We start from the raw sequence: 11140 nt of genomic DNA on the forward strand, positions 1-11140 counted from the left end.
TCCCCACATGAACCAAGGAATAAATTATAGTTAGTGTCGTTTAGGCTTAGTGTTAGCTAACGTCAATCAGGAGCTAGGCATATGTGTTAGGGGGCTAAGTAATTAGCCCAGAACAATTACATGGTTCGCTTCATGTGATTTTCGATGGAGATCATCGAGGTTAAACCAAGAATTTTTCGCCTCCTCGATCAGTTTGCTATAGGGTGAAGATTTTCGGTTGAAGAAACAGGCAGACAATACATATGCGTTGGTAATTTCTATTTCTTATATACATATGGGTTTGCTTATTTGAATCACAAGTAACAACGTGGGAAAATAAATTTTGCACCTTTAATTAAATTAAATATTTAACAGCATCCACGTATAGTTTAAAAAAATTAACTTTTTCTACATAATGTTCCATTCATTTGGCACAAACAAATACACTTATTTATTTTTAATGTTCTTTCTCATGTCTCATTCTGTTGATAATAAAAAGGTTTGTTTAAACTTCTTGTAAATCTAAATAATACGATTTTCCATTGCTTAACAAAAAAGTATTATTTCATTCTATTACATATATTTTCTGATTAACTCGCACAGTGGCCCTCTCAAGTGTGCGAGCAAGTGTTCTACTATAACCATCACAAACATTATGTAAATAACGTATCACTTATGTGGTAAAGTTCTTTAAATAAGTTATATGACATTTCGGGGAAAACATTTTAAATTGATGATCAAATGTGGTCTTCACATGCGATTGTTAGTGCTCTAAGTGTTAGCTACCGTGAGGAACAGGTTAATTATTCTGCAGGATATGTGTTAGGGGGCTAATTAGCCTAGAACAAATGCATGGTTCAGTTCATGTGATTTTTGATGGATCAAGGTTCAATCTAGAATTTGTTGGGGTGATTGTGGCAGCTCGTTTTGTTATGGGGAAGATTTTCCGTCGGAGACACAGGCACATGAAGAATTTGTTGCGGTGATTTTCCAAGTTTCATATGTACTCATCACATAGTTTGAAACAATAAGGTTCTGTAACTATCACAAATGTTATTCAATTAAAGTCCGGACCAGGAGCATATAGAATTTTAGATCCCACATCTGCGATGCTAGCTACATGTACTAAACTTTTGCTACACCTGGACGAATTCCATGTACCGTATCATTCTGATGCATGTGATAATGCAGGGCTCTTGTGTTAATTATGGTACTATATGCCTATGGACCATCTACAATATCATTCTTATGCATGCGATAACGCAGGCCTCTTGTGTCATTCATCAGCACGTAACACCCTCATATTCTTCTCACACATAGTTGACAATAAGAGTTACACTCGGGGGGGGGGGGGGGGGGGGGCTAAACCGGCAGTGTGGTGCAGTACGGAGCAGTTACACATGACGCTGTAACATTCACTTACTCTGGGAGTTGGTCGTAATACTTGGTTAGGCCATGTTGAAGATCTTCTGTTCGCCCCTGTAAACACTGACGCAGTAACAAGTTCGCGAGTTTGCCTTAAAAAATGTACTATTATTCTATACTTGTAAGTTCTATATACTTCAGAGTCATACCAGACCAGGAGCATCTAGAATTTTAGATCCCACATCTGCGGTGCAAGGTACTAAACTGTTGCTACCTGAACGAATTCCATGTATCGTTCTTACTATCTCTTATGCATGTGATCTTGCATGGGCTCTTGTGTTGAGTATGGTATATGCCTCCTATGCATGTGTTATTCTTCACGTAACACCCTCATATTTTTCTGACACAGAGTTGGCAACAATACTGGCGATCGAGTTACAACTGGGATGTAGGTTAACCGGCGACATGCCGCTCTCAACGTGCAAGTGCAGCAGCCCTATAACGTGCGTCCACATGGATCTCTGCAGTTGGCCGGTGGAAATCCATGGTGATTCCTATGTATTTCTGGCAATGTGCAGGCTCACTGCTGGCGCTGGGTGGCTACTAGGGGCGTACAAAGGCGGCTAAGTTTTCCTTCATTTTAAATGGTATTCTTGATTTGCGACAATCCTAAGGGCCTATTTAGCGGGAAAAATCTACCAAAATACTTTACCTTGATTTTGGTGATACATTGGGTTTTCGAAGGCGGACCGAGAGGGAGCTCGAAGCACGCCTCCTGCAGGTGTAGATGGTCACGGTGGAACACATGGTTTGTGATTGATGAGATATTTTAGGAATTTTACGATGGAAGCCACCCGCAATTGCCCAACAATTTTGTGTGAATATTTACGAAAGAGTATGGCTTTGACATTTAAAACATTTGGACATGTCCGAAATGTCTTTGACATTGATTGAAATATGAAAACAATAGAAATTTATGTGAGTATTTATAAATTATGTTTGTGAGCATCGTGAGTGTACCTTTTCAAAGCTACATTTTTGTTTTGTGCGTGTACCATACAGTATTGTACAGGTCGACCAGGATAGAAAACCATGCGTGTTAGGATCTTGTTGCATGCAGCGTCACCATACAATATGAAGGCTCATGCGAGGGATGGTTCCAACTAGACAAAGATAATCCGGTCTTGATAGAGGGGCAAGGCTGTCCCGTCGACAGTTTTCTTGAAAAACCCTGCGATCGCTATGCACGTAGGAAGGGGGTTTGACAAAAAAGCGACGAATAGGTGAACGTCACCAATTTTTTAGATAAGAAAAAGGAGAAGAAGGATGTTTACCGTTTGCTAGCAGACCCTTATATTACGGACCTATATCGCGCGTTTACAGTTTGCAAAAAATCGCTTTTTACGACTAGCGAGGGTCGCGGCAAAACATAACCCGCATCGTGGAACTATAAAACAGAATATTCACGAATATTCTGTTCTACAGTTTCATGGGCAGGTTCTGTTCTGCCATGGCCCTTGCCAACCCGCAAATCGCAAGAATTCAAACTTACAATTTGGCATCAATTCCATTGATTTGTAGCAAATTTGAACAACCAAACACAATTTTCGCTCAAATTAAACCATTGTTTTTTTTATCAAGACACTAAAGAACATCATGCAAAAGCAACCACCATCTTCACCACCGTCTTGGTTCTCGTTTCTCTCCACAACCCCAAAAGAATCTCACGCAAAAGCCATTATCATCTCCGTGACCATCATCGTCAACATCATCACTCTCCATTTCCGCCACCCATTCCCCCACCGGCGCTGAAGTCATCACACCTTGCAGCCATCATTCTTCTCTTCAAGATTTCTTTTCTTGCCATATCATGTCATTCTTTGGTGATGTCGTTCATTTTATTGTGATTCATTGTCATGATCTTGTTCTCCTCTGCAAGAAGCTTGGACAAAGCCTTGTTCTCCTCGGTAAGGGCTTTCCTCTCCTCAATGGCGGCCTTGCACAACCCTTCTTCCTTGAGTAAGGGCCACTTTCTTGCTTCTCCTGCGCTTTCTTCTCGGCCAACTCCTGCTTCATCTCCTCATTTGATTGCACCATGATATCTATCTTATCATGCAAGCTTGATGCCTTCGATTCCCTCTTGATCTTGTCCTTCGCCTTTTTGTTTCCATCCGACTTGTTCTTGTTTCTTGGGCCATCATCATCTTCATCATCATCATCCGTCTCGGTGAGGGAGCCATTCTTCGGTGGGGATTCTTCCTCAATGAACTCCCAGTTTTGGCTATGTTGATGCAATTTCGAACAATGCTCTAGGTTGAATGACCTACCATGGGAAGCTTCCATGTCCTTGTACCTTTCTTGCACAATTACTCCTAAAAAACAAAAACAAAATTCAACATATGAAACATGTTTCAAACATTTAAAGTACAACGTGAGAAAGAACTCACATAGTTCAATTCAACGGTATCACTTGGTGGTGCATTGCGGTCTTATTCCAAGCAAGCAGCCCAACGGCTACAAACCGGCTTGATAGCGTCCCAACGACCTTGAAGAGACCTCAAGGTGAGCGGTGTTCTATTGGGATACTTCGCCATGAAGCAGAGGAATTGACCCTCTATCATTTGCCAATAGCACTTGGCGGTTTGTCTGTGATGGTCGTCGCATCAAGAGACACAACTTCCCACGCCTTGATAAAAAACTAACAAAAGAATTGTCACCGCATGTTAATTTTTATGCCAAACAAACTAACAACAAGAAGCTATGCATATTCTTCTTATTATTCCACTCAAATCATGGTGAAGTCAGATTTGATACAGGGGATTACTCCACTTTAAGATTATATACAATTTAAAGTTCAGAACCGAGTGACCATACCAGCAGAGGAGAGTAGTCTACTTTGAACCATGCTTGCGCCTTTGTTCTCAAATCACGCGAGAAAACCAAAACATACAAACTGTGCGTGCTATGCAGATGTGGAGGAGGGGGGAAGCTCACCATGTTTGCTAGGATGGGCAAGCAGCCATCCGTCTGCTAGTCCTTCCACATGACCAATGTCCAGTCTATAATGAGCAAGCTAAAAAAAGTGTAATGTATGTGTCCAGTAAACATGCACACAACAAAATAGCAATCGGCCGGTCATCTAATCTATGTAAAACAATTCAGTGATCCCACTCCTATCTTGCATTGTTTCATTGACAAAACCCATTAAAATGAGAGTCATGAATGAGTGAAAAGAAATACATGTTCTGTTATGGAGCTAGCAGTTAGGAAATAGCATGTCTAGCTTTCCAAATCAAGAAGATTTAGACAATCGAGCAACAATAGATGATCAAGCAACAGTGAAAATGACCAAATGAACTGTACATGATCATAGGAACGATTGATATCAGGAATGCACTGTTAGGGTACATAGGACAGAACATGCCAGAATTTGATAACAACCCTAGGAATCAAACAACCATGTCATCACTAGTAGACGAATCAGAGTTATAGTGTTTTAGAGGACATGCCATAAGGGGCTTCTTTATAACAAAGCCTGGTAAACCATCACACATATCACACAGCCAAAACATTCCAACCACTGGCATGGAGATCAACCAAGGACCAACTGCAACCAGCACACACATTACCCAGCACGTCGACAAGGGAAACACTCCAGCGCATGCAACACAATACCCGGCAAAAGACAAAAACTCATAGGACTAAAATTGAGGGCTAAATCCACTAATTATTTTACCATAATCACCACGAGAAGCACAAGTGCTTGCATTAGAGACCATCAGCGCAACCCAGAATCCTAGAAATTGCCATGTAATTAAATGTACCAAGGATGGATGGTCATCAGCACAAGTGCTTGCATTGCAAGACGAGTGTTTGTGACTCCTTGAGCATCTCAATGAGTTCAAATCGATTTCCGAATGCAACATCATATGTGAACTATAATTATGTGCAATAATTCTGCCAACATAAACAAAATGATACGAAAACAAGGCATGATCGTACTGAAGAAAACTAATAAAATGAGCCTACTACTAAGTTTTCCACTCATTCAAAATTCATTTGTACTTTCAAGTAATACTTTGACAAAAACTCAGGTATAACTTGGTATTTATAATATAGCAGGCCCCCAAAACAAAACGAAAATAACAAATGGCAACTCATATGTGACAATTCTAGTAAAAAGCAGCAGCAAGTGTGATAAAAGGAAGTTCTTGTACTAGGTTGTAGTAGCAGTTGCTAGTACCTTTCTTCACGGACAGATGAAGAACAATAATGTTCTCTTCCTTTTCCTGACTGAGATCAGCACCACAATCTAGAATGTAACTGAAGAAGGGCGGGTTTAAGCCATCCACGGTGTGCCCCAACCTCCAGGGGAACCTTGACAATGTAACAATTTAATTCATGACACTGACAAAGACCAACATGTATATATATTAGGAAGTAGTAACAAACATGAGCAGGCTAATGGACATGGGAAGTGTGTAATCGTGTAAGGACAGGCTATGGTTTGATATATTCCAAATTATCACCATTTACATGAAAACCAAAAAGAACTGGACATATATTCACATGTTGAGCTATACTGTTTTTCCTGAATCCGAATAATGATAGGATGCCCAGTTTACATAGTGCCTACTCCAGCCACCAAGTCTCTAATTTAGAAAGAATGGGCTATATTCTACACTAACCCAGCAACACAGACATGATGATTCACTCCAACTGTATTTGAATATAAAATATATGTTTGGACCCCGGCTAGTCCCAGGGCCTATGCTAGTCCCAGGTTCCATTGAAACTAGTATAGAGCTTGCAAGTTGCAATTGTTGCATCAACATTGTGTACAATGATGTTTTGCCGGGGGGATGAGAATAGGAACGCGATGATGTGACACCTTTTGCACGCATCCTGGATAGGAGCAGTTAGTAGATACGTGCTTTGCCGACTACTAGAACCGTGGTCCATGGCCATCAATACCACAAATGGAAGGACAGGCTAGTTGGTTCTGTAAATTGAAAAAAAAACATTATTTCCATGTCAAAGTATTATGATAACAATCCGAAAATAGGAAATGGCCGATACTGAAATTTAAAGTATTGAACGTCACAAGCATGGGTACAGCTAGTGTCACACGTCCAACAATCTAAAGTGAGACTACTGCTGCTATCACTGGCAGTGGAGCAGGAAAGGCGCTAGTTTTGACAACTTGTATGTGTACTACTGCAAATGAACCAGATCAACCATGCGGCTAACTGAAAAATGGAAACAAAGTCCTCCACATGCCTTGGAATTATTTCTCACATGTTGACCCGACAAACAATTAACTAGTTGATTACTCGGATGTATGCAGACCGTTATTTATTTCTTCAAGTAATTTTTCGTTTCAGGTGATCCAAGTCTAGCCAGAATTGCACGAGGAATCGTACTTGCAAAATTAACTTGATGCTCGCGAGACTGGAGAGTGCTGCTACATGCACAAATTCAGTCTTCCAGGTTGACCTCTCAAATATTTTAGGTCTTGATAGATGACCATGTCATGGGCTCATGGCAACCTATGGTCACCATAGTACTATTAGAGTATCTCTAGCAGACCCCCTAAAAGGGCCGAACCCGCAAAATAACCGCCAAAATACAGGTCAAGGCGGAAAATGCTGCTAGACCAGACCCCACTACCGCGTCCGGCCCGTAATTTTTTTTTGCGGGGCGCGACAAAATGCCCACCCTAACCCGCGAAAATGCAGGTTCTTCCGCCCACCCCGTCGGTGCCCTGTATATATCTAAGCGGTTAGTTGGTGGGACATTTCACCCGCGCTTTTCCCCCACCTACCGCCGCCGGGTGCCGCCTTCGATTCCGGCCGTACCAGCCGTCCGGATCATGACGGTGGGCCGCCGCAGTCCCAAGATCGGCCTCCACCACGCCCTCGTGCCTCGGCTTACCGGAAAGCTACAAATCGGTGGTTGTTTTGTCGCGACCACCAGATTGGCTTTTCCAGCCACCGTTGGCTGCACCAAAGCCATGGATTGGTCGGGAGCACCCCGCACAGCCTCGGCAAAGCGCGAGCGCCGCATGCAGGTACTGGTTCCATCCTCTAGTTGCTGGCGTCGGTTTGCCGGCAAGGACTCTTCCGGCCATCGCTTGGGCTCGGCTTGCCGATGCCACTCATAGAGTGCGATGACTGCCTAGAAACAGTGTTGCGGCTCACATCCAACACACGGCAGCACCTCGGATGGGTATTCTTCAAATGCAGAAACGACGGGGTATGCCCTTCTTCCTCTTCTGCTTTGTCAACTTATTTGGTTAAATTATGGTAGCTTATTGAGGTGTTCATCTGTGTAGGAAGGTAGATGCTAATTTTGGTATTGGAAAGAAGAATACATCGATCTATTGATAGAAAGAAACTTAATAGATGTTCGTGCACTCCTTAGTATAATTGAACCTAACGATGCAGCTGCATGTGCAATTAGAATAGATATTAGAGGTGAATCAACGTCTAATTGTTTAGAATCAAAGCCGAAGAATGAAGAATGCAAGATGAAGAACCCCTGGATCAACAATGAATGCATGGAGAAGATGTTGATCCAACTAGTGGGAGCAGTTATGGAAGTTGGATATCTTCTAAAATGTCTAATTGTGGTTCTTGTTTTTTTTGGTCTTGCTGTTTTAGCAATAATTTGGTGAATTATGATGTATCCAATGCCTTTGAAGAAAATAAAGAAGCAACTAAATGTGTTTTCATGCCTGAAAATGCAATGGAAATAATAGATTTCGCAGGCCAGCGTGGGCGGCGGCCCAGCAGACCCCGTAAAATGGACCCTCATAAAAGGATATTTTGCCGCACACGCCGGTCCACAAAAGGGTTTTTCCGCGAACTGCAAACGACTTTTGCGGATCGGCTTTATACGAGGTCTGCTATAGATGCTCTTACATATAAGCAGGAGTCAAATACACAAATTCAGACTGAAGAAGCCATACGTACATGTTCCATATATTATCATCTATCATATAAATGAAGCAGGTATTTGTTCTACCCGAGCGCAACCAGAGGGGAGCAGGGGAAGGAGAGGAGCTAACCATGACTGTTATGGAGCCGATGCCGAACAGGCAGCGGGTCCAACGAAAGAGCCTACCACCACACACCTCGATGAACCCCTTGTCATCTCGTGTACCGATGGAATCCTGCTGCTGCTGCACAAGAAGGACATAACGAATGTTGATCTCAAATGGAGAAGGAAAAGAAGAAATCATGTCCTAGTAATGGATCCAGTAACAAAGACCTGTCCTAGACGCTGGAGCGGGGCTCCATGGAGTTCAGCTTGGGGGTGCCCTCCCTGGGTGAGCTTGTCGAGCCCCACCAACACGTACCAATGTTTAGCACCTGCACATGCAGTGCAAAAAAGAGGTCAATCAACATACCAAAGTGATGAGAGGTTTATGACCATTGTCAACCTGAACCCATGGTCAATACTGTTCGATCTAGTACTGGTTTCCGTGTGGATGTGTGCCTAGCCAGTATTCAAATTTATTGATTGAGCTCAATCCTTCTGCTCATGAACTTGCTCGTAGGGCTGCACGGTGGGTTTTTCCTGAAAAGGATGGACCTTTCATGTAGTTAATTCTGCTGGTATGACTTTAATCTTGTTCCTCCAAAATGGGGTAGAACATGGTGGTTTGATGACATATTTATCTGTTGTGGTTACTCTCAGTATCCGGCAATTACTTTCACCAACTCAAGAAATTATACGAGGCCATGAAGTTCAAAATTTTGGATAGACATGTGTCACTTTTTAAAAAGAATGTTGATACAGAAGTGCATCTCTCTCGAAGAAAAAGATACAGCTTTTTTGAAAACACATATACTATAGATAGGCAAGAACCTGTTTTTTTTTTCTTTTCTTTTAGAACAAATATAATAGACTTGGCAAATGGCTGGACCTGTTTTACACGTTATTCAACAGAAGAGCATATAATGAACATTTTATTCCACAGTAATGTCAATGTGAGCACTCAAAAGCAATATGCTTCATTTCAATGGAGGAAAAAATATCCATTTGACACAGGGATACGGTCAATTTCAACAACAAAATAGGCAACATCACAGAAAAATAGAACTCCGGTGAGATTGTAGAGGTGTTGGCAAGAGCCTCTCTCTCTCCCAATGGATGCACACACGCGCGCAAGCTGTTGGAGCAAATTGACACAAGCAAAAACAGAGGAGGAGGAGAGCAGCACACACACAGATTTGTTTTGCAGGCAACGGATGCCTTTTTTCTTTCTTCTTGCTTGACCAACAACACACACCGGTTCTGCTTTTGATGTCCAGTTACAAAAATCATTTTCTTGTACCGAATTTGAGAGGGGAAGATGGGTTAGAGCAGCTTACTACCTTGACGAGCGAGGAGAACCAGAGGAGGGATGTCCATGGCGTACAGAGCAGCAGCACAACAAGCAGGTGCATGTCCCCTAGAGCAGCAGTACAGCAGGCGGATGAAACAACCTTCCTCTCCCATGGCGAAGGTGCTCGATCAGGGAGAGAGAAAAGGTGAGGTGAGGAAGAGCCTACAGAAATATTACGAGACCGAAAGTTGAAGATTTTGGAGAGACATGCGCGGCCTTCTTAAAAAGAATACTGATAGAGGCAAACTAGATGTACACAAAATAGAATAGAGCAGCTCATAATGTCTAGCACTATACACAAAATAGGCAACTTCAGAGAAAAATAGTAGTCGTACTCTAGTGAGATTGTAGGGAGGCGCCAAACCAGATGAGATCATGCGAATAACAAATCATTTTTTTGTAAAGATCTTTCAGGTAGGCAAGAACCTGTTTTTTTTTCGTTTTGAACAACTATAATAGAGCTGGCAAATGGTTGGCTCCTTCTTACAAGTCATTCAAAAGAATAGAACAGCTCCGTGATGTCTAGCACTCGAAAGCAATATGCTTCATTTCAAAGAAGGAAAAACAAAAAGACTCATTTGACAGAATAATAGGGCCAGTTCAACAACAAAATAGGCAACGTCGCAGAAAAATACTACTCTAATGAGCTGGATCATTTTCTTGTACCAAATCTGAGGAAATCTGAGAGGATGAGATGGGTCGGAGCAGCTTATTACTTCCTTTCTGGTTTAGGGTCTTGAGCAGCAGCACATGCCTCCTCTCCCATGGTGCCTTCCACGCTCGCCATGGCCGGTGATAGGGTTCAGGTTCCTCTTGCCTGCTAGGTCGCCATGGCCGCGGGCTAGGGAGGGAGGGACTGCTGCTGGTGTGGCCATGGCATCGAGCTAGGGTTTCGTCCTGAGCTGCTGGATTCGATCTGGGGTGTAGGGAGAGAAGGGTGGCGTAGAAGGCGGAGGCCGGAAGGTCGCCGACGAGTCTGGGAGTGGGGAGCTCGCCGGTTGTCGGAGAGGGAGGTGGTCATTGGCGGCTGGATGGGGATGGGGATGGGATGGGGATGGGGATGAGATGGGGTTGGGGTTGGGGTTGGGGGCGGGGTTGGTTGGGAATCGGGAAGGAGGGCCTATCGTCTCTACTGGTTGGTGTTTGGTTATCTTAAAAATCATTTTTAATTGGCACCGATGGGCCTGCCCGCTGCAATAGTTCAAAACCATGAAAAATTTCATGTGGTCTTGGCGGGCCTGTACGCGCCGGTTCGAAACGAATTTTCCTTCTGGCGCGGACCAACAAGAGCGCGCGAGCCATAGAAGGTTTTCGTCATCGACGAATGCTTCTGATTGGTCAGCGTTGAGCTCTCATGGATCGATCCCCTCCTTCCATTTGGTCCATTCATTTTTTCGAATCCAA

General features: G+C 43.1%; 1 long non-coding RNA gene across 4 annotated transcripts; it reads right to left on the reverse strand.

Moving 5' to 3' along the window:
- Positions 1–4044: 4044 nt before the first annotated feature.
- On the reverse strand, positions 4045–10108 carry LOC123433075. 4 transcript variants are annotated; one of them, XR_006624817.1, is made up of 4 exons: positions 8617–10108; positions 8414–8524; positions 6236–6346; positions 4045–5721 (listed from the first exon to the last, which is right to left on the reverse strand). It is a non-coding gene; the product is annotated as an uncharacterized LOC123433075 (long non-coding RNA). The 4 variants fall into 4 exon arrangements; XR_006624773.1 differs by having other exon boundaries at positions 8414–8527; XR_006624680.1 differs by having other exon boundaries at positions 8414–10108.
- Positions 10109–11140: the final 1032 nt, after the last annotated feature.

The sequence above is a fragment of the Hordeum vulgare genome, chromosome 1H (assembly GCF_904849725.1).
Source record: "Hordeum vulgare subsp. vulgare chromosome 1H, MorexV3_pseudomolecules_assembly, whole genome shotgun sequence".
NCBI classification, from domain to species: Eukaryota; Viridiplantae; Streptophyta; class Magnoliopsida; order Poales; family Poaceae; genus Hordeum; species Hordeum vulgare.